The 26,543-nt window shown below is 46.9% G+C and overlaps 1 protein-coding gene across 3 annotated transcripts in view; it reads left to right on the forward strand.

Annotated features, from left to right (window-relative positions):
* The window catches only part of LOC149339263 (uncharacterized), a 170,664-nt gene that overhangs the window by 81,842 nt on the left and 62,279 nt on the right, over positions 1-26,543 (forward strand). Inside the window, exon 1 of one of the 3 annotated variants that reach the window (XM_089548023.1) lies at positions 4,526-4,634. The exons of the other annotated variants lie outside the window; for them this stretch is intronic. The gene's annotated coding sequence lies outside the window, so the exon portion shown is untranslated. Of the gene's footprint in view, positions 1-4,525; positions 4,635-26,543 lie in introns of those variants that run through there. 3 annotated transcript variants of the gene reach the window in all.

Genomic DNA, 26,543 nt, shown 5'->3' on the forward strand with positions numbered 1-26,543 from the left:
GCGGCGCAAGGCGTGGCTGACAGCTGCGCGAATCGTCATTAATGGCGGCGACGTGCCCCGGCGGCCCGGACGCCAGCGGTGTGCAGGGAGCACGTGCCAGCAGCGGAGAGGACGGTCCCTGCGCCCAACCGGTAATTGCGTGCAACGGGTGCCAAACAAAAAAAAAGGGGGTAGGCAGGTGAGCCAGGTTCGTCCCGCGATGAGAGCTGCGGCAGCAGTGCCGGAGTGGGCAACAATGAAACTTGCTGCTGCGGGGAAAACGGGCTGAGGCTGATAGACAGTGAAGCCTTACGGCTGCACACTGCGGTATCGTAACGGGCACCTTATTAATCCTTAGGGCCTTAAGAAACCCAGCAACGCTCGATAAAATGGTGCCGTTATTTGGTGATTTTCATAAATATTCGTCACCTTTATATAGCCAGAATTCAAGGGCAATGTGAAACTTGCTGCGAGTGAGTGAGTGAGTGAGTGAGTGAGTGAGTGAGTGAGTGAGTGAGTGAGTGAGTGAGTGAGTGAGTGAGTGAGTGAGTGAGTGAGTGAGTGAGTGAGTGAGTGAGTGAGTGAGTGAGTGAGTGAGTGAGTGAGTGAGTGAGTGAGTGAGTGAGTGAGTGAGTGAGTGAGTGAGTGAGTGAGTGAGTGAGTGAGTGAGTGAGTGAGTGAGTGAGTGAGTGAGTGAGTGAGTGATAGGGCAGGGAATGTGCTGAGCAGCCACGTGCTAGTAAAAAAGATTGAAAGAGTCACACAGTGAAAGTGTGAGCGCACAGGTGGAAACGTGACGCAATAATGAGTGAGCGAGTCGTCATAATACTTTCACTTCAGTCAAAGCTCACATGAACAAGGATTGCACATTCTTCCCGACTGTTGTCCGGTCGTGTTACCGCGCCTCGCCGTGAGTAACACTCGCAGCAGGTCACGGCAGCGCTGGCTGGCTCGCCTAACCCAGCCTGGCGACACGTGGCGGTGCATCGAGTTCAAGAAGAGCAAGTGTGGAGGGTGAAAGAAAGAGGGGCGCGGCTCAATTCCTGGCTCGCCATTGCGTCAAAGAGCCGGCCGAAGCCGCGTGACAACGCGGCGCCGGACAAACATGGGACGCGGTTCGGGGCCGGCCACTGCCACACGGAAAAACGAGAGGGGGCCCCTGCGATGGTGGACGCAGTCACGTTTATTGAAAACGTGACCGCCGTTTCTCTAAACACAAAGGCAGAAAACTATGAGTGAATGCAAGGGAAGGAGATGACACGTTGCCTACACGGCGCAGGTCAGAGACGCAAAAATAGAAAAGCGGTGCGGCGAATAGGTGGCGCAATGTATGGCTGTCCGGGACCGCGGGCACCAGGGACTACCGGTTGGCAGAGGGAGGCTGTGCTAACAAAAGAGGCAGCATGCAAAAGCTCTTGCTTACCTCGTACGAAGAAACGTGGCCTTGTGGCGAACTTGGCGGCAACACCGCCCGGGTCGCCCGCCTCACTTTCATGATTAACAGAAGCAAGCAAGAAAGTTATCTTGCCCAACTCACACCAGTTTTTATAAGCTCTGTGGGTTAAACCGTGCCACCTATTTCCCTGGCCGCAAATTGGCAGCGTGGTCTTACTCAAATCGTTTGTGTAGTACTCAAAGCGTCAAGATGGCAGCCAAAAGCCTTTATTTAATGTTTTAAAATACGGACTGGACTTTGCCTGCCTTTTCGTGAGAACGAGGCTTCAATAAACGCCTATTCCAATATACGGATCTAACCCAAAGTTTCAAGATGCCGCAGATGTTGTCGAGGATGTCGATAGTTGTACTTCTTAGCGGGCGCTGCACGATAACTATACTTGGAGGATGAGGTTATGAAGGAAGGAAACGCGCTGTAAAGCACACTAGTAATGGTCGAAGCGCTTTTGCTATAATGTACGGTTTGCTTACTGAACAAAGTAAGTCTGTTTGAAAGTGTGAGTACGACTCTAAAGCAAATTAAAATTTCAGGTGAAAGAGATATTTTGTATATTTTCCTCTCATCTCAGTCATCTTACAAGTAATCTGAACGAAGGTTTCCTTTTATAACTCGCAACATTTCCAAGCATTACCCGCTGATTTCGCTAGGATAAATGCCAACAGACGAAACCCTCTTTTATGCGCTGTAGTTTGGCTAGACTGGGTGCAAATCTTAAGCGTTAAGCACTCATACAGCTATGACAACTGCGCCCACCGTGCAAAGAGTGCACGTGCACAATGAGTGTCGTGAAATTTGCGCATCGGGATGCTAAGTAAGTGGGCGTAGGAGAAAAGCATGATAATAAAGGCCGAAAAAAAAAAATATCTGTAAGCAAGGCATTCCACTCTGTGGTTGTTCTCGGAAAAAATGCAAAAATTTAATTGGAGCACTCAAGGTACAAAACAGCGTAATGGTGCAGAATATGGCGAGTCTGCAGAGATAAGCTACAACGTAAGTAAGACGCAAATGTTAATTTTATGAGGTTTAATAGGGTAAATTAAGAAATTTCAGTCGCATTCTTTCTTCTTAAAAAACATAGATACGTCGTTTGTAGTAAAACGAACAGATGGAGAGTCAGAAATCTGGTAAGCGTTAAAGATGAAGAGGAAGCCTTTTCCCTCACCTATTTCATGTTTCCTAATATTCTTATTCTTAAGAAGCGACACAACCTTGTTCTAGGATGGTAAAACTAGTAAGGCAAAGGCGTTCAGGTTAGATCAAGGCGTAGCGTTTTTTTATTTTTATTTAAGAGGTGCAAGACGACCAGAAAGAGATTAGAAAACGGTATTTACGTTTCCAAACGAGACGAGTAGTAAATTCAAAGCATATATATTTAGATTAATATACCTATACAAAAGGGTGGTTACTATTTCTATATGTGCAATTTCATGGCACCTCTTTGTTTGTAACTTGAACAAATTTGTTGTTTCTTTACACAGGCAAAGCTTAAGTAACCGGTAGAAGAAAGCATTTACATTTCAGACTCTTCTCTGTTTAAAGCATAGACTGACCAATAAGCTGAGGTTCCCAAATTAGTTTACATTACATGACGCTACCAAAAGACCTTGCTAAACTATTACAAAAAAGGGTTATCTGTTGACAGTACGAGTTCATTAATGATAGCTACTAGCTGGGTAATGTACCTAAGCGTTGTCTAAAACTATGTTCGATGGAAGAAAAAAAACTTTATTAATTAGGTCAGATATAACCTCGTTCTACGCGAGCTGATGCGTCAGTTATAAGGAACAGCAAAACATTATAGGCACTCCTTCTAAAGTGCCTGGTCAGTACCAAATCACACGCGATCAAGGAGCTTTACGGTACCACTAACTTGGCATGGCGCACTTTGGTACTGTAGAAGCAATCTTCCGGTACTCAAATTGTTGCGTAAACCTAACAAACAAACGCTTGAAGCCTTCAGCCGTGGTGGCTCAGTGGTTATGGCACTCGGCTGCTGGCCCGAAAGACGCGCGTTCGATCCCGGCCGCGGCGGCTGAATTTCGATGGAGGCGAAATTCTCGAGGCCCGTGTACTGTGCGATGTCAGTGTACGTTAAAGAACCCCAGGTGGTCGAAATTTCCGGAGACCTTCACTACGTCATCTCTCATAGCCTGAGTCGCTTTGGGACGTTAAATCCTAATAAACCAAACCAAACCAAACCTTCAGCAGAGACCGAGGCCTTGTTGCGCGTCTGTTTCAAAACCGAGTGTCACAGCCCGCTACTACGAGCTAGCGCAAGCAGCGTTTCGTGATATGATACGGCTCTAGGAGCATGCGAAAAAAACAGTTCCATTCATCAGGCCTATGTCATTTACGTTAGCGGGAAGGGCGTAAAGATTGCTGGGCATTGCGTACGAGCACACTCGCGATAAGCAGCGCAGCCAAGGCTTGTTCTCACATGCATGCCAGTCGCTTGGGCATCACGATTACTGCGTGGTACGTATGAGCAAGCTTTCTATAGTCGGCTACATGGTGGTAGCAACAACGCGTTTCTGGGCGGTGATGTTTGAGGTGCAACGTCGCAAGCCGAGTGTCAAGGTCGGCAAGCCGAGACCGGCATCGCAACAAGAAGTTGAAGGAGTTATCAACCAGTTCTGACGCGTTCCTCTTACCGTCATGGACTTGCACGCGTGCGTGTAACAGTCAAGCGCGATTTGAAGGCTATCGCGCGAGCGTCGACCGATAATAGGAACAGCGCCATGGCCCAGAATCCTTTGCCGTGGCGAGGGAGGTATCAGGATAGCTTGCCTCACCCCCTTTGCTGTTCCGTAAGCAGTCGCCTCTCCTTTCTGGGCAATTAGTTTTTTTATTATTTTTTTTGCTTCATCCAACAGGCAACGTGAATGAACCAAAATAAAATCTGGTGAAGGGATCTTTGGTTTGACCTCTACCCTTAGGTTTCCAGCGAAAGTGCCAGACAGCCTGGCGCCTGTATATCGGGTAGAGAAACGAGATCTCGGAGTTCTTGAACGTCGCTTGCAGTAAATGCTGAAAATGTTTTTGTGAAAAATAAAAGCAACAGGCGGATGAGGTTCTAGCCGCAAAGAGTGGGGCGCATTTGAGCTGTGTGCTCGTTCCTTCCGGTAACACAACAGGCGTGACCGCGAGGAAGAAACGTTGCGTTGACTTCGAGCCGAAACTTCTGTTCGCATAGAGCCACGTAAGTTGAAATCTTCTTCACATTGTTTATTTGCGTGACGTTGGCCTCGACCCATTCCATAGTCATTTCACGAGGCTCGCGTTATGTTTCTCGTTTGAGATAAAGAGGATGGGATTTATGTGTTTCTATGTGTTTATATACTATACGTTTCTATTACGCATCCGATGTATGTGATCGTTACCATTACGGTTCACTGTTCTTTTCAATTTCTTGAATTTGTGGTTGCTATACCGTTTACTGTGATTAGTACATACTATGGCGTATAGTACACCCTCATTTTATGTAACTAGATAATATCATTAGGTATTATTTATTTTTTCCATTTTATGTTAGCATTTCTGGAGGGTTCATTGTATTATTTGTCTTGTAGAGTATGTGTATTGCAGCTTTGCTTTGTTGAATGTTATGTCTCCACTTCCAGTGGCTTTCTATATGAAAGATGTAGCCAGAGCCATAATCAGCCACCAACATCGCCTTTTATGTCCATGTCATTTTTAAAAAATTCACTTCGCCAGTTGTCGCCTGTAGATGGCGTTTCATGAGCTATTTAGCCTCATAATCAAATGTGATGGTATCCATCCGGATGTCGATGCAGGCACAGTCACTCTTTCTGAGGCCCTAGGGTTTAAAGATAACAATGGTCATGTAAATAAATCTGCAGTGGAAATCAGCAAAAAACGATTGGAGGATTGGTGGCTGAAAAGCAGAGATGTGGCATAAGGTTAGAATTGTAGGAAACCGTAGGCAAAGGTGATGGAGAATCTTAATGAGAATTGCCAACACAGTAAACAAAAAAATAATAAAGAAAGAAAAGCTGAGCATGGTGGCAATTGCCACCACCCCGTTTCAAAGGGGGCGCTCCTATCCATCCATCCATCCATCCAGCCGTTTTTTTTTTTTTGCGCCTTCTGAAAGCGACAGATGAGGATAAAGCCGAAGATAACTCTCACAAAGGCTTGGTTTCGCGCTAGAATTCCCTTCATACTTGTGTTCCTCAACCCCGTGTTGTAATGGATTAACATTGGAACGCTTATGCGAACGAATACCCGGAGACGACCGTCTGTCGGTGGCCAGCCTCGTAGAAAGCATAAAAAAGAACTCACCACAGTTACAATCGCAAGTGGGATTCGAACCCGTGGCGGCGCGAACAGATCGGCTTAACTGGCCGCCGCTTTAGGACACACGGTCATCTTCTTTTTTTTTTTCTTTATTGCCTGAATTCAGTACGTCAACACAAAGCGCTCACGAAATCCCGTGTCATACCTTCCCTACGCATGAATCACAATGATCACCCGGGAAATTTTTTTTCCTGTTCGCTTTTTAGAGCTTGAAGCGCAGCAGTCTCCTCTAAAGGAAAGGCGATAGATCTGTAATTTGAAGCAAACTGACATCTCAGCGTAAACATACTCCGTCCTCTCCTCATGCGACACGTTCCTAGATCATCGCTTCGCGTCTTTTGGCTAAAATAGATGTGTTTATGGCCTATTCTTCGGGCTAGCTACTGTTAAAAAAGGTAGCTGTGCACAAACTTACTTTAAGAGAAAAGATGTAAGAAAAATTACTATCGATAGATTCGTAGGTCTTACTGAAAAAGCCAATGAAAGAAAAGCGTCATATGAGCATTGGTATAACTTCATGCCGTGGTAAATTTCCGAAGCACTCACAGTGACTTGCTACAAAGCGGTCAATTCGAGAACTTTTTCCTCTGCTTCACTCTAGTCACATTGGTTGTTTTTATCAGAGAAGGCTTTAAAAAAAAAAAAACGCGACGCGACGTTCGGAGATTCTTCCTGGCGAAACTTTTATCTCTAACCGGAAACTTGGTCAGGTCATCTCCGAGCACACATTATTATCGGGCTTACCACCCAGTAAAGATAGCACCCGTAGTTCTCCCCAAAGTTCTGCAGGGTGAACCACAGCGAAGGCGCATAGTAAACCAATCTCCGCAGACCAGAGAGGTGTTCGCGAGTTTCAACCCGCTCCTGAATCCCTTCACGTTGTCTCCCTTCTCGGGCTTTGCGATTGGGCCGTCGTATAAGCTTCCTCTCCATTATCTCTCTCCCTGAAGGCATCGAGGCCTGCCTCACCGCTTCGCTCTACTTGACACTCGAGGCACGGCAAAAACAAAGACAACAAATTGTCGCGACGCGCCGTGGCGACAACCTCGTTCCGGCACGCACCCCCCACGCTCGCGGTCCCCGCCGCCACTCTTCCTATATGCTAATGAGCCGCTCTCACATCACTCACCAATGCCTGCGGCCTTTTTAATGGCCCTCCTCCCGTGTTATACCCCCTCTTCAGCCAACCACCTCCCTCCACATCCCTCCACTATTTGCTTCATTCCCATAACCTGCGCTTTTCCTTTCGGCGCGTAATTTCAGGTCGGGAATAGAAACAAAAAAAAAAGAAAGTCTCACCTTTGGGGCGGACGCTCCTTCATCGCGTCGCCCTCAAAGAAAGCGTCGGGGCCGCACTCGCTGATGTATGGCGTGGAGCTCGCGTGCGTCGTCGCGTTATCGCGTAAGAGCACGCGCGATTCAAATTTGTCTCAATTGCCCGTCTCTCTCCCTCTCTGTAATAATGGACGCGGGGCGACGGCACAACAGTCTCTGGAACGTGTCCGCGTGAGGAAGAGGCAGGAACGCCCCGCGAGTGCTAGTTGTGTACCTCGGCAACGAAAACAGCGGATATAACGTAATTGCAGCTGATTCTCGGGGTAGTCTATCCTGCCGTAGCGGCGTTTTCTTAGTGTAGCGCACGGAAAAGAACAAAAAGCTCCTTTTCGCAGAGTCTAGAAAAAGCGGCAGCGCTTGAACCGAAAGTGTTCAGGTGAGACCGTAAGCATTGCTGTGGTCGACGTAGTGTGAGTGACGGAAGTGATTTAGAGAAGCGGGGGAGTGAAGGAGTGCCTTTGTGCGTTACGGAATTACCTAGACTGTGCGATCCCGGTGCGTTACAGATCTTTGTTGGGAACACTACGTTTCTGACGTGACTGAGGCACTGTTCCAGCGAAGCAATAGGAGGGAACTGTTCAGACGCTATAAGAAGCGACTGCAACCTTTATCCTAAAGCACTGACTTTGTGATACTTGTGTACAGAGCTTGAGCAGTGCGCATCAGAGAATAGACACCTTTAGCATACCGTGTACCGTGTTAGCGTTACCGGTACCGGAGTACCGGAAGGCTGCGCGCAGCCAATGCGCATGCGCAAATCGCCATGACGTCACCAGATGGCGCCACATACCCGGCAGCTGTGATCGCGCTTGCAGCGTCGGAACCAATCAGCGCGCGCTCACCGTCGGTGGGCGGGCTCGCGGTACTCCGGTAACGGTAGCGGTAACACGGTACACGGTATGCTAAAGGTGTCTAATAACACTGAAATTAGAGAGCAACAGCTGGACTTTCAGTAAACCCCTCGTGCCCACGTGTCTTGTAAGCCTGTGGGGTTCTACTTACGTGGAAGCTTGTATCCTCTAGAATCTAGCAGTGACGATGAGGTGTTGCTCTCTTAGACGGGTACTAGGCCGCTCCAGCGCTCTACACTAGGCTGACGCAGAGTAAGAAGCCGTGAAAGGTCACTGAGAAGCGGTAGGGCGTCACTTCTTTAATTCGCCTTGAGCGTCTTCCTTCTTTGTTCACAGAAAAGCAGTGAAACAACAACGGTAAACGCAGTGCATGCGAAAACGAGCCAGAGTTGCAACTCTTGAAAAAGTTTTCTGCGATTACTTTTACGCCATTCAGCATTTGTAAAGTTGATGTGGCATGGAACTCCTTCGCCGCAAATTCAAAGTATGGCAAACACTGGGCAACTGACTTTTTTTTTTAAAGAGGCAGTGCCGGTTTAGTCGCCCTATTTCGCCTCTACCGAACTTCGCATTTTCTAGGTGCGAACAGCTTAAAGTAAAATATATAAACCCATTTATACGGGCTCAAGTGGCTCAAATACTAGGAGACTGAAATGGTGAAGGAAGCGTAGCCTCTAATGCATGAGCATCGAAAGAAAAAAAATGGCAGCAAAGATATCAGAAGAGTCACAAAAATAATTCGCTTAACGTAAGAAAATACCTTGCAGATGGATACTAAGTACACGGAAACAGCGTCGACGGCTTTCAACTGCTTCTTCTTTTCATATGGTTTATATTTTATTCCTTAGCCACTAAACGGCTAGTGCGAAACATTTCAAAGCGCTCCCGCAATCTCCTAAGTGAGGCCACTTTAGAACACAGCTCGGGACGGCTGATGAACCACAGGAGCGCTGTATTCTGTTCTTTAGTATGGTCATCCGAAGAAAGCGCCAAAAAGAACGAAGTAACCTTCAGTTTAAAGCCAGAAAACGTCCGTACGCAATCGAGGTTGCGGTCAGCAGACCAGTAAATGCTTTTAAGACATGATTGGAAATACACGCAACTAAAGCAGAAAAAGAGCTAAATACAGTCTCCGAAAGCGTGATACTGTAGAATTGTCGTTTTTTTTTGTTTTTTTAGAGTACATCGGTCGCGCACAAAAGCCTTAAAAGTGTCCATGAAGGCCAAGTTTCTTCGCACAGACTGATTATCCGGCTAGTTTCGAACTCGAAGAAAGCACACAGACGACTTGCACTGCATGATTTAGCAAACATGCGTCAAGCTAACGGCAAAGCATTGCCAGATCTTTTTACTTGTAGCCCTTAGTTTTTATGATCGCCATTCGTTCAGCTACGCCCACTTCATGACAAAATCTTCTCCGAATCTTCAATTAACCCTATCTTATACGAGCTGCGGTCACCCTCAGACACCCTCATTTCGTCTGCCCGAGTAACTATCTGCTGCCACCAGCTACGTTTGTCTTCACGTAAAGCCACATCCAACTCACCACACCCCACGCTGAAAAGGACTAAAAGTGACATAAGGTTCGTCTCTTTGGAGTAACTGAGTTCTTACAACCATCCGTTCCTCAAAGGAGTAATCGATGCTGCCTCAGAGACAAATGACAAAAGGGAAGCCAGCAAAACTAACTATCCTCGCGTACCAACCATTCGTCGCAAGGGCTAATTGATGCATTTACTTCCATTTTACCCGGTTTTGGCTTACATTGTAAGGGTTCGTTGGTTATCTGCTCTCCAGATTACGTGCCTCTCTTCGGCTTACTTAGTCATGCTACTACCTCAAGCTCTTGCTTAAACACTTCTTACTAACTGCCAGAGGGCTTAAAGCAGCATCCCTTGCGGAGAAAACACTAATGTAGGCCTACCACGGTCCCTATGTGGTTACGGTGCTCTGCCACTGAGCGAAAGGCTGCGGGATTTAATGCCGGCATTCCTATGGAGGCCAAAGACGAAAGCGGCCGCCTGTTGTGCGGTAAAATAAAATGTGAAAGAATCCCAGATAATCAAAAATTAATCGTTATTGTTGATTCCTCTATCAGCGGACAAGGATGACGGCTGTCTAGCGCGCAGTCCAGCGGTTTTCGTTCGGTATTAAGCACGGGACGTACGCAAAGCAGTGGTTCTGTCGTTTCATTAAACCCACAGGTGGGGCAGTCGGCTATACAACTTGGGAATGAGTAACAGTTCTCGAAAGCAAAGCCAAGCCACAGACTTCATAGAAAATTTCCCTCAGGTCGCTGTAGACATGGCGGAAAACAGAGGGGGAGTGTATAATAGTGGCGTGACTTTAAGAGCGCCTGGTACTCGATCAATAGCACTTCGAATGCACGCATTGCTGAGCTCCCTTCATCGACATGTACACCATCACCCAGCTACAGCCCATTTCTTCCACCATAAGGACCGCGAAACCACCCTTGATAAAGGACCCAAGCTCTTGCCATCTCAATTGCTCAATGTGTCGATCGTGGAGGACTCAAGTAAACGGTGTATTCTTCGCTACCACTCCGCGACACTGGCTCAAAGAATAGTGTGATTTTTCGGAAACTCTTTTCGCGAAGAAATCTCACTCATTTCGTGTTCTTCCGTCACTCCGTTTGTAGTGTCGCGCAGTTCGTTTCGTGATGCTCCCGTACCCAATTTGCACGCCGAGACGTCTTAATCATCCGCACGATGAAAGTACCGGCAAGTGGTTATTATGCTGTATATATAGTAATAAGTGGTAGTTACTCATTGGTATCCACCCATGCGCAGCCATACGGCTACAAAAGAAGCTGCTCTGAGAAAGCTGCAGAGCTTTCCTTTGTGCGATTATGTGGACGCCAGTGAGTGATTACTCCCTTACCACAAACCTTCTCCATCCTCGGGGATTCTCCTAAACATCTGACCAGCTGTATTATAGAAAAAAATGACGAAGAACACTATCACATGAAAGGAGCAGTGAAGACAGCAAGTATTTAAGCAGCCCCCGATTTCCTTTCTCAGCGCCATCATGACGGTTGTCCACGGCCCTGATGCACTCAAGGCAGGAATAAGATCTCTACCTTTCCTCATCAACTACTATTGCCTAACGTTAACCTCATCCTGTGATTGGCTTAGAGGCTTTTTTATCGGCTAACATGTCTTACTTTGCTGATTTCATCCGCTCTTCCGTCGGACCCTCACTAACCATGTTTCGTTAGCACTTTTCTCCGCGCACTGTCTGATGCGTTCTTGTTTGATTCCTGAAATGTTCCGTGCCTTGAATAGCAAGGACTAACAAGTGACTTTTGTTCATTCTTGTTCCGCACTGACAGTGTGGCTTCAGTGGATTCAATCGAAGGCGTGAGGTGTGGTATAGTGAAGGCGTAACGCCACAAGAACACCCGCGATACCATACGTAACGGCGATTTCTTTTGAAATGCAAGTGGCACGTTGTGCTCCCTCTTAGCGTTCCCTTGCAGGGTTCAGATAAAAACCGTGGACTGTGGAGCGTCGGCCATACTCTCGACGAGTCTTAACCCGATTGCGCCAAGCCTGTCGGGGCCGCCGTCGTGTAAGTTTTGCTGCTTTCAGCCTACTAATGAACTCGTATCTGAACTTGAGTCAGCACAGCGATCTCGGCAGGAAGCTTTCGACAATATTTTACGCAGCAAAGGTACGCCGTATTACTCCAAGTCCCAGCCCAAGAATATTCCCTATCACAACCACGACTTGACGGTGCACGTACTCTGCGCTACGGCGAAGGCTTCAACCGTCGGAATGCGCCTCCGGGATGAGAACAACCCTTGGGAGACACGTTGCATCTGGTCAGCACAGTTTTTCCGATGCCGAGCAATCGATGCAAACAAACAAAACAAAAAACTGCAGATTCAAAAGCACCAACGCAATGTGTTGAAACTGGCAGATGACTCGGCGCGCACGCGAGAGAGAGTGGCTCTTACGCGAGTGTTTTACCCCAGGAGAAATTCGGGGATGCTTTCGAGCCAGCTCGACTGGAAGCGGCGTGGGAGGTAGCGAACGGAAGGCGCGGAGACCGGGAGAAGGGAGAAGAAGGGAAGAGAGAAAGCGATGCTCTGGGGGTGTCGAGCAGTGGCAACTTGAGCCCCGAGAAAGTGTCCACCAGATCCGTGGATTGCTCGGCCAATCTTATACGCAATCGGAGCGCCCGTTCTATTTCTGTTCCCCTTCGTTGCGCTCTCTCGATGCTCCTCTTACCTTCGTTTCATCTTCCTTAGCTTCTTCTTTTTTTTGCCCTGAGTGAGCGAGACCATCGCGATAATCGGGTCCGACCTGGACACTAAGACAAGCCAGGAGTTAAGACGAAGAGAGGGGGGAAGGGTAAAAGCGGCTCGTTTACGACCCTCATCAACCGGTGACAGTCGTTTCTTGGGCTGTCATTGAAAGAGAGAGATGGAACGGGTGAGAAGGAAGAAAGACAAATGCGAGGAGGTCGAGGAGGGGGTGCCGATAAACTAGGGCCCGATCAAGTTTCCGGGCAGCCCACGTAGGGAACACTGCCGGCAACGCTGATGCATCGCGGCGCCTTACTCTGAACTCTCGGGCATCAACGCGCTTGAGTTTCTTTGCTGCGCGTTGTTCCGAACAGACCACCCGCATGCTCTTTCTCGGCGGCAAGATTCGGGTTTGTTCAGCATCACTTTAAATGGCTTAGAACGAGAAAAATCAAACAGACGTCTGGCGAAGAACAGCCGTGGTCCGAGCCAGTACAGGTGCTCCTAAAGTTCCTTGCAGCAAGAGTGGTGCTTGCGAAAATACTTCCTTAGTTCCTGATGCACCGTTTTGTCTTACATACGGCTCTCAGAGTCCCTTGACATCGTTCTGCCTCAAAAAGACCACCCGCATTCTTCCTTTTTTTGCCACTGAGGTTCGAGGTTCGGTCACCGTCGCTTTGAAGGGTTCAAAACGAACTACGTTCAAAGAACGGCTGGAGGCGGGCTACCGCTATATACATGTGCTGCTTCTTCCTTCGTAAACGGGTTCCCGATGCCCACTTGTACACATACGGGCACTGTATGCTTGCACGCTGTCCTTACCTGCAGCTGCAAGCGATGCTGTGACCCGTAACCGCATTTTCAATTGTACTTTTGCATTGCTTGTTTTGTGATATCTATATTGTTCGGTACTATAGCACTGGCTTTGGTTTTTCCCCTCTATGTATTTCCCTCTCCTGCTTGGACATGCAGCATGTCCGCAGTATTCAATAAATATTAAAATAAAAAATAACTTTGTAACTGTGCAGTTTGTATTCGATTTCAGTCCCTGTTCGAATTTACTTTCACAGCAGTGATCGAATACAAAGCTAGAATTGTTTGTTGACCTCTTCATATTATTCTTTATTTGGCGTCTGCCGCGGTGGCTCAGTGGTTATGGCGCTTGGCTGCTGGCCCGAAAGGCGCGGGTCCGATTTCGGCCGCGGCGGCCGAACTTCGATGGAGGCGGCATTCTAGAGGGCCGTGTACTGTGCGATGTCAGTACACGTTAAAGAACCCCAGGTGGTCGAAATTTGCGCAGCCCTTCACTACGGCGTCCCTCATTGCCCGAGTCGCTTTGGGACGTTAAACCCCAATAAACCAAACCAAATCTTTATTTTGTGCTTCCCCAATGGCTAGTAAACGATCGCTCTAAAAGTCAGCTGTTCTTAACGTAAATCAGCCAGCGCTGCAATCGTTGAGCAGGCGAGCCGGCACCAAGTCTCCAGTGCATGCCTAAACCCAACAACTCTGGACAAAAGCGTTTTATAACGGGAAAGAGTTTATGAACGCAATTTTTTATATATCGCAAGATTTCCCTATAACAGAAACTATATACACTGGTCTCCCGTCAGCTGGATACCATTTTTTTGCTCCGAACGTTTTTGCTATCGTCAAAAGCGTTCCCCATAGATTTTCTATGGCAGTCTTAACTGCTCGATACGAGCGCTGGAGAAATTTTAAGAGAAGGATTTTGCTACACATGGCAAGAATAGAATAGTACTTTCAACATTTCCGTAACTCTACCTTACAATTTTCCAATATTCAAAATTTTGTCCAAAAAATGACACACTGGCATATTCAGAATCAATCTTGTTACAAACTTATGATCATTGCATTTTTATTCCATTCAGCAACGGTTGACAGAAAATAAAAACTTTTCTTCCATACTTTTTATTTTTAACTCGTAAATTTTATTACATAAGTTTGCAGAAGTATTAACCTGCATCTACCCAGTGAGATTGTTTGCAGGGGCTGAATGGGACGCATTCCTAATCAAAACCTTCCGCACTCTGTTCCAATCAGAGCAAACTGTTGAAAGTGCATGTCGTTTCTCGCTGGACATTACAAAGCTTAAACTGCTCGTTTCGGAGTAGTCAGGTAGATCCATACAGATAATCTACCACAAAGCCTCTCCAGGCGATTCTGCGGAGATTACGAAGGGGTAAACAGGAATAAGGTCGTAAAAAGAAGTCAAATCTCTCTCGAAATTGCCTCAGTCTCCACGATATACGGCCGTAATATACCAGCACACCTGCTAGTGTCTACATTCTTCAGTGTTGAAAACATAAAAGGGAATGATAATATTGGATGCGCCCGCACTAAGGAGGAGGAGGAGGAGGAGGATATAGAAGAGGAAAGGCAGGGAGGTTAACCGAAATAATAATCGGTTTGCTACCCTACACGGGGGGAAGGGGGTGAGGGGATAAAAAAAAGAAAGAGAAAGGAGAGTAGCAGAAAATTAAAGTCACTATAAAACGTCACTGTTCGTTAAAGTCACAGCCTATCGTGCAGGCCAGAAGTTCTCAAGAAGCGGAGCAGTGCCTTGCAGGCTTTCTACGCCGACGACCGCCGCGGCCAGTGGCCGAGAATCTTCATTTCCGTGAAAGGGCGCGGATCTAGGCGCTCCAGCGCACGGCTGAGAGACTGCCTTTCGGTGGTGTAGGCAGGGCAGTCACAAAGAATTTGGGTTATGGTCTCGTCATGCCCGCAGATGGAACATGCAGGACTATCAGCCATACCGATTAAGAATGAGTAGTGGTTGGTGAAAGCTACACCAAGCCAGAGGCGACACAGCAAAGTTTCTTCTCATCGCGGTAGGCCTGATGGTAGCCGGAGCTTCAGAACTCACCTCTCTTCGTGTCGCCATTGAATACATCAGTCAGCAGCGCCCTCAGCGGTGGTCTATTTTCACCCGCACTAAAATCGCAAACAACATATAGGTCGCGCTGCTTCCAGAATCAATATGAGAATGTTTTGTGCTGATGTGATGCTATGCGTGCAGAAATCTAGTTGGCTAATCCCAGGAGTCCCCTCGTCTGCACGTAATTTCCTGTCACCAGCGGCTGACGTTCATAGCTGCCGCTTCCGCGATGAAGCAAGCTAATCACCGCGCGTGGACACAGCCGATAAAACGCTTCCAAATATGCAATGGTCTAGCCTCCATATTAGTATTCGAAGTTCGACGATAAGAACACACAATGGAATCTGACCCGCACGGGCTTAAGAGTCGATGAAGCAGAGACACATACGAGCTATTCATTGAGCTTCACAGGAGCAAATACCCCGGGAAAAAAAACAATGACAAGACACAATCAATCTCGCGAGCTACCAGACGAAAGGGTGGCTCCAGGATTCCCAAACATTTTTAGCCGAAATGTCAGAGTTCACGCTGCCAATAAGCTGTCTGCAAACAAAGGGCTTAAACTCAGACGCGATCTTCACTGCGGAGATACAAAGAAAAGTGAAGCGTTGTTTCGAACAGCACGACAGGAAAAAGCAAATTTTTATGTATTTTCAACAGAGTGCGTTTTTTTAAACGCTATTCAGGAGTTGCCTCCTTTTCATGATTCACCATTGTTTCGAAGCGTGTCGCAGCTCATTCCAGACTATTTTTAAAAACTCACCGATTCGCTCTTGATGTGCCTACATTCCACGCATAAACCCACTTAAGCCTCTCAATCCCATTGTTGCATTTGCATTCGACTTACAGCGGTGCTTGTTTCCAAGTGCTAGACACATCATCGAAATGCAAGGCGAAAGCCTCGTTCCCTTATTGTTGGAAGCATTGATAGAAACCGTGATTACAGAAACATACCAGATTCATCGCCGACTCAGTGCAGAGCCCGCTATATTTAGCTCATTCCTCCAGGCTTGCACAATGCGCCAGCAGGTGTCGTCGGCGTCAGTGTGCCGGGTGCATGCGCGATTTCGTAAGTGATAGAAACGACACTCTTTAAGCAGCCTGTATACGCCCTTCGGACATGTTCTGTACACAACTACAACGTTATCAGATGCTTGACTCTATAACAGTGCAGGCTGTGCCGTCTGTAGTTCACAATGTCGCGATTCTCAATTATACTGTAGTTATATTCGCTTAACGTCTACCACGGTTCCGCATCAATGGGGTACAGAGAAACAAATCTAATCAGTTCAAGCATGGAACGTCAGTACACCAACCGACCATCACCTGTAAATTTATTCCCCGGGGGTCCTCTCTGTAAGAGGGGTACGTTGATAAATCAGCTCAGCTCAGTGATGACACCTTTAGGAAAAGGAGTGCAATGGAGTTGGGATGGATGCCTCACGAAGTATAATATTACGCGCCAAGAATTTCGCGTGGGAGGCAAGTGTTCTGTAGAATCTGTACAACTTTCCAGCTGTCCTTCGTTTCTTTATTCTCTTTTCCTACAGCCCGCCAATACGGTATAATGCGGGCCTCAGGATGCTTACTCAGAGTCTGCAAATACCAGCAGTTCGTAGAACAAATCTTCACACAGAAAAATTCTGGCGATCGAGTGTCGGCTGGTCCCCAACTTCGTACTTGACCCCATGTGCTCCCGTGAAGGCAATGTAGAAAGATCACGGTTCCAGCCCATTACTACGAAATCCCGAATCGACATCTCTATGTGACAGTGGCTTCGGTGAGCCGTATATAAAAGCAGTGCAAAGGAGAGAGAGCCCCTTCCCGAAAGACTCGGAATAGAAATTGCCACGGTCGTCCCGAGTGGTTCTTGCGTTGACCCTTCAGCGTCATCCCCGCCACGTTTTGTCACTGTGCGCTTAATGGAAATTTTTATTTGCTGAGAGCTGCAGCTCATTTCTGAAAGGGCACGCTTTTTCCTTCAGGGGCACGATTCCACAAAACAGTTTTCGTAGTCACACTTGTTAAATGCACAGAAATTAAACCTCGTTCTAATGTCGCGTTCTCTGACATTAGTGTCAGAGAACGCGACATTGCAATCGTTTTCATTTTATTTACGACAAACTTAAACGCTCGAAACTGCCATGGGCTGGGTGTGTAATGCAAAAGGAAGATAACACGTGCTCGTTAAGGGTAACTGGGTGCATTCAAAGAGGAGGTAAGCGTACACAGGTGCCCAAGAGTCAGGTGGGTGGATGCGATTAGAAAGCTTGTGGGTATAAGGTGGCCGCAGTTGGCACAGGATAGGGTCAGTTGGAGGGATATGGGAGAGGTCGTCGTCATACAGTGGACGCAGTTACGCTAGCGGTGGTGGTAATGATGATGATGAAAGACTTGAATATGAGTACCTATAGTTCAGTCATTCCCAACTTCAGAGACAACCACACATGGCAAACATGACTTTGAGTTTTATATTTACTGCGGGATATCGACTTGGCGCGCCGAGATTTTTATACAGGACAATGGCCTGTTTTATCTTATTGACTCAAGTAAAGAAGACGGAGAAAATTCCTGGTGATCTTGGAGAGAGCCTCTGAAGGGAAGCAATTTGTCCGCCTTCAAAACAAGCGTGACAACACGTCCAACGAGGCTCTCACTAAATGTGAAAGAATCCTTCTTCGCGCCATAGTAAAACAAATATATATCCGATGTTTCTAAGCGAGCTCCAATTTGTTGTCTTTTCCTATTGGTTTTGCTCGGAGTCAGGTACCAAAGCGACTTCCGAACTCAGCCTTAGCTTTCTCAGATGACGAAAACAGGCGGTGCAGTCGTGCAAAGCCTTGCCATCGTCTTTCTGCGATTGCCTGAGCAGAGCTCGTCGCACAACTCGGGATCTTGCAACACAGGGACTCAAGCATCAGCTCGTACTCAACGTCTACAAGACCTCGGCGACAGTGAAAGGAGGGCCGCTGACCGATAATCGCACGCACCGGCTATAACGGATGCCAACGCCGTGCATCCCGTGCACTTTATCCGGAGCTTTGTGCACTTTATCCGGAGCTTTGTACACTTTATCCGGAGCGCTGTGCGGCCCACCGGCAGCAGCCATAAGCGCCACATAAGCGCGATGGAAAGGTCAATACTCACTACAGGCGGTGGAGGCAGCGACGGAGCTCCGTTCCACAGGGCGAGCGCGGCTTCATTGATTTCTGAAGGGTGGCCCTTCGGAGAAGAAGGAGACGGCGCGGGAGCTTGTTAGGGCCCTCCTGGACAAACCAGAAGGCTGGGCTGACCCGGGGACTTGTCCTCCGAAGCCGGCCTGGGGAGGGCGGAACGGGGGGGGGGGGGGGGGGGGGGGGAGGGGGCCTCTCCCGCTATCCTCTTCTGCTGTTGTCCTCTGCAAGAAGGAGCAAAACCGGATGCTCCTCAGAAAAAAGACAGCCGGCACCCTTTTCAGCATCTGCGCCGACCGTTTTCTTCTTTTCGGTCGTTCTGGTGTGCACTGGGCCAGTTCGTCTGCCGGTCGTACCACGCAGCATCGGGCTTACCCAGGGCGCCAAGAAGCGCGGAGCGAAGCGCTTGATGTTTGTGCGCACCTGCCACCTGCCCTTAGCTTAATTTTGTTTTTGTTTTTACTTTCCATTCATCAGATTCTTAAAAAAAAGAGCTGGCGAGGGCATGCAGTCCTCCTCTGTTTTAAAGTCCCTGCCTGGAATCGGAGGCCAAAAAAATATATATATCAAGAGGCAGAGACAAGGCTAGGGCTAACTCACAAATAGAAGCTGATTCATTTCACAAAAGAAAACATGGTCATCGCCGAATCAAATTAACAAAATTAGTTTGCCTGTACTAGTCGCCTCCATGAATAATTCCGAGGAAATGCACTCGCCCGCTTACCAACTGTCATTTATCAATTAATTAATTCATTCATTCATTTATTCGACAGTCTAGCTCGTTAGGCCCAAGAACGCCATTTGAAGGTCATGAGTATCGATATAGTGCGATTGACAACCGCGCGACTTTCGAATACTTTCAAACGACACCACATCCAAATCTGACGAGAATGTAAGGAAAAAATCTTTTACTAAAAATAAAATGGCATTTTTATCATTGTGATATGACCCGTTGCGGCTTCATTTGCCCTCCAAAACCACAAAACACTTTTTTCACTCAAACGCCTTGCAGAAATGACTGCAAGGGCCCTAGATGAATATTTCAGCGTTCTGTTCCTGTAATTGTTTTTATCTTGGTTTGCTCAGCACGTGTTATGCGATGTAATAATTTTTTTTTCCTTTTCGCCGGACGTTCTACATACTGCAATCTCCCACTATATGCGCATACATAACTTGAGTTACGTGTAGTAAGAGCGTTTGTCCCTAATGATGCCCCAAGCCCCGACACGCTCGTTTTACACAGCGCACCACGATCCAAACTGCAAATGAGTCACGGCTTGCATTCATGCAGCCGGTGGCAATAAAAAAAAGGAGATAAAAATAGAATGAGGACGAAGCAAAGAACGAAAAGTGTGAATATCTCCGCTAAAATAACTTATCTCGCTTCTCTCTTCGCATTCCAGACTTAGCATTGCAAAGCAGAAGGAAGCCCACGGCGGCTTTCAAGACCGAGAACATATTGAGAAATTCTCAAAACTTCTTTTGCACGTCGAAGAGCACGCGAAACACCATGCATTATTACGCTGCTCTCGTACGCTGCTAGTGATGCCTTTGTTCTGGCTCCCTGTTCGCTCTCGAACAAAAAATAAAAAACAAGAACGGCTGCGACACATGTGGTAGACATTCTCGACAAGGGAAAAAAAGAATAGTAATACGGAAACCGAAAAACTCCTTGACACGTCTGTACACGCGCGGCCATTTTTATATTTCTTGCTTTCGTTATATTTGTTTTTCTTCTGTTGTTTCTTCCCCTTACTATGCGCACATAAAATTCGCCCTTCTTAAAAGCAGCAAGATTTGCTATATGCTAACCTGCTCGTGCATAGCATACTCGTAGGATCGCCACCGAGTGGTGAGGAATGAAACCAGTTTTCGCGAGAATGACCCTGTTCATGGACAAAAAAGAAAAAAAATCAAAAAGCGAAGACGGCGTTTTAGTGGGCGAGCAGATATGTACGACATCACTGTAAGTGTTTCCAATAGGAACGAGCTTCTCAAGTGCTAACAACTTCAGACTTGTACCTTTGCGTTTGCTTTTGAATCCTTTAGCAAAAATTTGAACCCGTGGATATGTGACGTGATGGTGAAGGCAGCTGTTCATATTGCGATGGTTGCAGCAGCAGAATTCGGCATCTATGCCGTTCTCGTCGACATGTGAACACGGTGCAGTAGGGAAAGTGAAACAGGAAAAAGAAAAGCAGATGCGACGGCCTAGTGTGATGCAGGGAGGAAACGACGAGGACGGAGGCGAAAAGGAAATGTTCGCTGCGACAGCCCGACTTTGAAGGCATTGCTTCGTATGATCGAAGCTGCTGTTAACAGAGCTGAACTTCCTTCATAGTGCAATAACGTAATGAAACAAGTATCTTGAGACCAATGTTGTCATCCAGCATTCAACTGCTATCATAGAAGACGTGCAGGCAGAGTGCGCAATTATACACAACATTTGGCGCGGTAAAATCTGTTTGTTGGTTTATTGGTTTATTAGGGTTTTAACGTCCCGAAGCTACTCAGGCTATGAGGGACGCCGTAGTGAAGGGCTCCGGAAATTTCGACCGCCTGGGGTTCTTTAACGTGCACTGACATCTCACAGCACACGGGCCTCTAGAATTTCGCCTCCATCGAAATTCAGCCGCCGCGGCCGAGATCGAACCCGCGTCTTGGTAAAATCTGTAGTACGTATGCATTTAATTCCAGTCTTGGAGGAACATAACCGAGCCGATAATTTAGGTAATATCATCGTCTTAAGTATAGCAATGCCACACGTATATAACATGAGAGAAGTGTTTACAGAAATCATGGTCAATTTGCGAGAATTAAATTGAAGTAGCCTGTCTAGCGGTCACCTTCAACAAGCTGCTCTTTTTTACTTAGCGCAAGCCAGATTTGTTGGTTAGTTATTCAGCTATTTGGTAGCTTGATACGTGAGCAAAAAAAAACGTGTTACTATCCAAGATATCTAGCACTAGAAGGGAACTGAGGCTGCGGTATTCCCGAGAAGTTAGTTCTACTCCGAAAGTTTTCTTTCTCTTTCTAGCTTTCGCGAAAATGCGCAAAATATGTGGGCTCTGCAAGATAACATGGTTTCGGTTGCGGCTGCAGCTACAGCTGTAGTAACTGCCTATACCAGGATAAAGATAGGGATGGTGGATGGGTTTCGTTACAACAAAAAGCGAACAAGGGAGGTGAAGAGCCAACGTTTCGACAAAATTGCGAGTTTGGCAACTAAAGTGTTGACAGATGAAAGCCGAGGACACTATGCCGTGACGACTTCCGGTGGATGTGACGTCACACCGCTCCCGTGGCTATATTGATACCCAAATTATACATCTTTCGGCGATCTTAAGTGTTAATTACACTTAATTACACATTTTTCTATCTAATTTGACACAAATCCGGCGTTTTTCCGACCATCCTGCGCCAATTTTCAGTATGCCGTGACGAGTTCCGGAGGATGTGACATCACACTATTCCGGTGGCTATATCAACGTCTGCGTTATTTCGACACAATTTCGACATTTTTGACTATAATTAATTAGCTAATTACTCAAAGTCATCAAACGTGGCTTCAAGATTTATTTTTTTCTCCTCTATCTGAAGCAGGCATTTGTTTTCTCCTATCATTTTTAGGTCTCGACTTAACACGGGAGTTACACGCTGCCAAAGGTGTGACACGCTCTGCTAACGGACGACAGTATGAGCCATTGAAGGCTTTCGCCTTAATAGGACTTGGCTTCGTCTAGGCCTACCGAGGCTCTGGCCAGCAATGGAGTACTTCTAGGCGCCCGACATTCAACAGGCGCTCCTGCGGCGCAGGAAGGTTTCGATTGTACCGCCGTCAATGACACTGCCTCATTTATTGCAGAAACATGTTTTCTTTTTCTTTTTAAACCTAGGCTCGTTCGCCATGTGGCGCAGCCTACAAATGTGCTGCGAAGAAATTACATGCATCGCCAGAAAACACATCTGAAAAAATATTGAAGTTGCCTTGTTGCGCCACGATAAAAATATATTTTTTCTTTCTACTTTTCTCCCTTGAAGACATAGTACGAACAGATTTTTCGCCCTCCAAGCTTCCCTGGGCAATGCATGTGCTTTCTAGCCTAGGTGCGCTTTTCTTTTCATTTGCGAGCCCTAAATAAGAACGCGTGCGCAAATTAGTTTTTGTTAAAGCTTGCTTACACAGTGAAGTTTTCGTTGAGTTACACATTACGAGAATCAATACACCACCAACTGAGGACTAGAAAGCTGCACTGTCTAGCTCACACCCTGAAGACCAGCTTTCGCTGGTGAACTGGGCAAGAGTGACGGCAAAAGCCTGTGGGCTCATAGAATGAGGACCCATCCAACTAACCTCGATTTATTGTGTGACTCAAATGTTGACTCACACACAGACATAACGTGTGTGTTCATTCACACACACACACATATCGTTATCTTTTCACATCACTGCACTGAGCGTATAAAAACAAGAGTATTAAAGCCGCCGACAATACAGCTGCAATAAGTGAATCCAGCATAGCCACGAAGTCATGAATAGTACTTCACCTTGATTTAGTTAGACAACCTTGTTCGAGAAGTGGAAAAGTTGTATGGTGGGACCTACAAGCACCGCGCTTCGCAGATTTATGAACGCATTCATAGCAAGGCTTCATATATGGCTGAAAGCCATATCTATTTCACTTTTTGACGGAACATTTCGCGCGACGTTTAATCTAAGTAGAACTATCTGCCTTACAACAAAAGCACAAAACCTTGACTGTGCGAACCAACTTTTCGTAAGCATGTTTCGAGAGTAAGAGAGCTGCTTAAACAGAAAGAAGACTCCAACTCCCTCTGCATAAAACAGGTGGGAAGGTTTTAGACGAAAAAAGAAAAGAGCAGCACTCAAAGCTGCGACTCCCAGAGAGGCATACAAATAGATAAAAGCGAACGCAACAATACACGCCCCTAACACCCTGATCTGCGCGACCAGGACCGTTAGCTCCCTGGGCTGTCACAAAGAGAGACGAGGTATAAAACAAATAGATAGGAATAGCAGCCGAAAGAAGAGAAGCATGAGCTACCAGGACAGGGCGGAAGCGAATGCAGACACCGTACGACGATCAGCATGTATTACGCCACGTGGGACGTGCGCGCTCAAGGGCGCTCATGCAATATGCATACAACCCGCGGGGGTCGAGAGGTGAAAAGAAAAATTCGGCGCTGAGGTGAGCGCAGTGATGTGAACGGGGCTCACGGGGACGCCGCGGCAGCTCTGATCGCATCGCAGTCGACGAATAAGGAAACAAGAGAGCGGCCGTTCCCCTCTGCCGACCTCCTCTCTTTGAGAACACAGAGCACACCCCCTCCTCTCCCACCCCGCTCCAGCCTTTAAGCCATCTCAGAGCAAGAAGCACTCGAGATGCCTCCGTGTGGAGGGAGGCGACCCCTAAGGCTCTACAAGTCGTAGCGGACGGCCAATCATTCAATCGGTTCTCTTTTGCGGCCGCTGTGATGAGGAGGGAGCTAATAATTCACGTCAGCATCTCAGAGAAGAATAAAAACGGAGCGTCCCGGAAATTACCGAAGGCATCATTCGTCGTGCTGTGACAGCAGTGTTTGGTTTGGTTTATTGGGGTTTAACGTCCCGAAGCAACTCAGGCTATGAGGGACGCCGTAGTGAAGGGCTCCGGTAATTTCGACCATTTGGGGTTCTTTAACGTGCACTGACATCGCACAGTACACGGGCCTCTAGAATTTCGCCCTCATCGAAATTCAGCCGCCGCGGCCTGGATTGAACCCGCGTCTTTCGGGTCAGCAGCCGAACACCATAACTACTGAGCCACCGCGGCGGGGCTGTGACCGCAGTGTGTCTATGTGCCTAGAAGTTGGTCACATAAGGCATCTTGCTGTTCGTTTTTTGGTCAAACATGTGGAACATTTGCGATAAACTTTTTTTTTTGCTTATTGAATGTATTTGCGTGACAAGAGTCGATTACTGTATCTAACTATTGTTTTCCTTCTTCTTTCTCTTTGTTTCTGGGGAAAATGTAACCAGGGCACTGAAATAAGCACTTCCTACATAACCAAATTTTCATGTTAGTGTGAGCGGATAGATATTAAAAATAAGACAGCCACAGTATAAGATCCGTTACTTGCGCCCGCTGCGGTGGCTCAGTGGTTACGGCGCTCGGCTGCTGACCCGAAAGAGGCGGGTTCGATCTCGCCCGCGGCGGCTGAATTTCGATGAAGGCGAAATTCTAGAGGCCCGTGTGCTGCGCGATGTCAGTGCACGTTAAAGAACCCCAGGTGGTCGAAATTTCCGGAGCCCTTCACTACGGCGTCCCTCATAGACTGAGTCGCTTTGGGACGTTAAACCCCAATTAACCAAACCAAACCAAACCTTTACTTGTCTTTTATTTCATCTTCATCCCAGCAATAGCATCCACCAATTATAAATGCGTTATAACATTATGGGGTACTGGTTACGAAAGGATCACCACTTATGAGGAAGACGCTGAGAAACCTAATACATACACAACGGAAAACAGTTAAAAGAGTGCGTAAAACGCTGTGTGCTGGGCTGCACCAGTGAACTTGCGCGACTGATAGCGAAAAGGGCTTTAATGTGCTTATGAAGTAAAAGTGTTGTCGCATTTTTGTTTAAACTAAGTAAGCAAAAGCCCTTCACTAACGAAAACAAACTTCTGTTTAGAAATCATTCATATGTAATCAAATTAGGCTCCCCGAGACCTTGCCGATCTCGGTGCCTCATAGCTTCCGGAGTTAAAGGAAGAAGAACCTGTCCATTCCATCTTCCTGTGCCCATTAATCACTGCATAATCTAGATGAAGAACTAATAAATTGCATCCCGTGCACTTCCGGCCGCCACAACGAATTCATATTCTTATTATTGAAGCTTGCAAAATGATGTGTGTTTTTCGGAGAATTTGGCAACATTTTGCTTTTGCTTTGGTTATCCTCGACTGTTCTCTTTTTACGTAACTTGTTATTGCCACAACTATAAGCAGTATGTTAAGCAAGTTATCAATGAAATAGTGCGAGTGAGTACGTGTGTTTGTGCGCCTAGAGAGAGAAAAATTGGCAGTTACACAGGCAACATGTAGTACAGTAGTATAGATAAGCTCTTTTAACTGCAGGTGCTATTTCTCGAGCCTTAAGTTTATATTTACGATCTAAATTACAATTTTTAGAAGATCTGAGTACTGCGATTGTGTTGCGTGCACAATTGTTGTGGCGAAAGACGCTGTTACTTCTTTATTAATAAGAAAGCGTTAGATGGCTACGTCGCCTCATCAAAACTTCTCCGCACAATTGTGTCGTCCAATAAAGGTCAATGTGCGAAAGTTTGATGGTGTTAGTGCGTGATGAAATCTTGCTAGGGGAACAATTTGGTTCGGGAGTTATAATTAATTAATTCCACGCGAAAATTACACTTGGACGTCAAGATATCCATGGACGTCGATGTAGTACATAGACGTCGGAATAGCCACGGACGTGGATATAGTATGCGGACGTTTTGCTTTCGCATTGCTGCGATGCGGATCGTCGCAGGGATCTCAAAGTTTTGAAATTCAATTTGACTTAGCTTTTCAACGAAGCGCGCCATACTTTCAGTCTAACACTTTGCACGGCAAGTGATTTTCTCGTTGCTCAAAGCTTGCATCTTCAGCCGCGCAACATAACTCCACCTCATGATTAGCAAATAGTGACTAAAGGCGCAGGCGCATCGCTTCGTCGTGGGACAAAGCGTCGTGCATGCACCGAAAGCCTTTCGCTGTTCGGGCACGAACCTGTCACGTCTTCACGCGTCCCAGATGTCACAGTCACTTCCACAGGATAATTTTCTAGCTTGTGCGTCGCAACACAGTGCCACTCAATGGTTGCAAATTATATTCTCTCCGCCTTTGCTTATAGTCGACGTCACATTTAATTATTCAACCCATTAAAGAAAAGTGGGCACATGTGTGTGCTTAGAGACCTGGGGCACACGCGCTCTGGAAAATGTCGCCACTTTTTTATATTTTTTTCTTTTAATTTGAGCATTCTCTGTAAGACAGGGTCGATATGCGAAGGCAGGGATTCCCCTTTCACGTAGGTGCTGGAAAGCTCCTCGGCAAAGGTGGAAAGTGGATTATTTTGGATTGTTTTCGCGGCCTAAAGCTTTGCTTTTTGTTCATAGTTGCTCGCTCAAGAGAAACGCGCTAACCTTCTTACTCGAACCCAGCGCCAAGGCAAAGGGCGCCTGCGAGGAGTT

The sequence above is a fragment of the Amblyomma mixtum genome, chromosome 6 (genome assembly GCF_055824585.1).
Source record: "Amblyomma mixtum isolate Tamu chromosome 6, ASM5582458v1, whole genome shotgun sequence".
NCBI classification, from domain to species: domain Eukaryota; kingdom Metazoa; phylum Arthropoda; class Arachnida; order Ixodida; family Ixodidae; genus Amblyomma; species Amblyomma mixtum.